This window comes from Atta colombica, unplaced genomic scaffold, assembly GCF_001594045.1.
Source record: "Atta colombica isolate Treedump-2 unplaced genomic scaffold, Acol1.0 scaffold171, whole genome shotgun sequence".
NCBI lineage: Eukaryota > Metazoa > Arthropoda > Insecta > Hymenoptera > Formicidae > Atta > Atta colombica.
This window is the reverse complement of record NW_017259262.1, coordinates 107,844-110,169: the sequence shown is the minus strand read 5'-3', so window position 1 is coordinate 110,169 and position 2,326 is coordinate 107,844.

Here is a 2,326-nt window from a genome sequence, read left to right as displayed (position 1 = left end):
TGTAGATCAGTTAAACAGTTTTATCATTAAAATTCAAAACAGGACACTTACATCACTCTACATATTTTTTCGTGCGTTAGAGTAGAACAAAAAAATATGTTATGCAAAAGATGCTTTTGTAGATCAGCTAATCTTTCTTATCGTTAAATTGAAACTGATTGTACGATTTTCATCATTCTGTATATTTCTTCACGGGTCAGCATAGCGCGAAGAATGTGTTACTTTATACAAAAGATGCTTTTGTAGATCAGTTAAACAGTTTTATCATTAAAATTCAAAACAGAAAACTTACATCACTCTACATATTTTTTCGTGTGTTAGAGTAGGACAAAAAATGTGTTACTTTATGCAAAAGATGCTTTTATAGATCAGCTAATCTTTCTTATATTTCTTCTCATTAAATTGAAACTGTACGATTTTGATCTATATACTTCTTCTTGTGTTAGTATGAGACAAAAATGTGTCACTTTATGCAAAAGATGCTTTTGTAGATCAATTAAACAATTTTTATCATTAAAATTCAAAGCGGAAAAATTTTACATCACGCTACATATTTTTTCGTGCGTTATACTAGGACAAAAAATGTGTTACTTTATGCAAAAGATGCTTTTATAGATCAGCTAATTGTCCTTATCATTGATATTAAATTGAAACTGACTGTACAATTTTCATCATTCTGCATATTTTTTCATGTATTAGCATAAGGCGAAAAAGGTGTCACTTTATGCAAAAGATGCTTTTGTAGATTAATTATCTAATTATTTTCAGCGTCGTAACTTGGATTCACATTTTTTACATTTTCATAATTTATATATTTTATTTCTTACATATCATTCAATATTTGTACGTTAGAATGAAATAAAATGACATAGGATGCAAAATGTGTCCTTTTATGCTTTCAGCTAATTGCTTATGTCATTGACTATGTGCTTCAAAGTTTGTCAATTCTTTTATTCGCTATTTGCCAAATGAGTGATAAAAGTTTCTTATATATAAGAAACTTTTATATATTAATATATATTTTTGTTCGTACATTAAAACGAAGAATATATCATTTTATGGAAGAGAGCATGTATAAATAAACTAATTATTGTTTCTATCATAATTCAAAAATTAAACTTTACATATTTCATTGCAAAATTTATGTTTTCATACATAATTGTAAGATAAAAATATATCACTTTATATAAAAAGACACGTTTGCAAAGTGATTCCGTATAATAATAAAGAATATAATCTTAATTTTGATATCTTTTTTTTCTATACATATGTTTCAATATATTAGTATAGATTGAATGCTTTTAGCATGCATTTGATAGTTTCATTTTTATATTCGTATCATTCACAGAAAAATAAATCAATATATCAAAATTTTGAAATTCTATTATCTACATTTACATGAAATAGTATATATAGTTATTTAAAGATATTAAAATTAAGATTGTTAAGAAAAATGTATGTCAATCTCACATATTTCTAAAATTATGGAATATAGAAATTTTTTCTTTAAATGCAATTGGAAATTGCAAATCAAAAAATCCTACAGAAATATTTCATAATCGTCTTGTCTGACACTTAAACTAATTGAACTTAATTTATGTCATCAATAAAATCTCATTACTCAATATTTACCTTCCAAATTATATAATCAAATTGTATTATATTATAAATTAATGTAATATTTATTAAGAATTATGAAGTTTTTATAAACTAATATTCTTTTCCTTTTTCTGTTTTACACACAATAATTTTATGAGATTTATTATTTATTATGATGATTCTCATAATTATTTATTTTGATAAATGCTTAGGAAATAAGATAACTTTATGAATTTCACAAATATATGCACAGAATAGAATTTGCATTTTAATAATATTAAAAAGTATTTAATTTAAGTAATATGATGCTTTAAAATCGGAATTTTAAATAGTAATTCATGTGTCATTTTATGCAAACACTTCCATAGATCAGTGCACTCAATGCTTCATCATCTCTATGTAAATCTTATTAGTAGTAAACAATAATTTATAATATTTATCAAATACTTCTATTATAATATTTCTGAATATCATATATACTATAGAATGCATTATTCCTAAGCAAATTATTTTGCACAATAATTTTAAATAAAATACTGACTTTATATTTATAATATAAAATCAGCATTTTGTGCTTAATTATTATAAGAAAATTCTAAATTTTAATGTAAATATTAATCAGCGTTATATATAAGAATATATAATATTTTATACATTTATAAATATTTTAACAATTAAATATGTTTTATAAATATTTATAACATATGTTAATATAATTGTTATACAT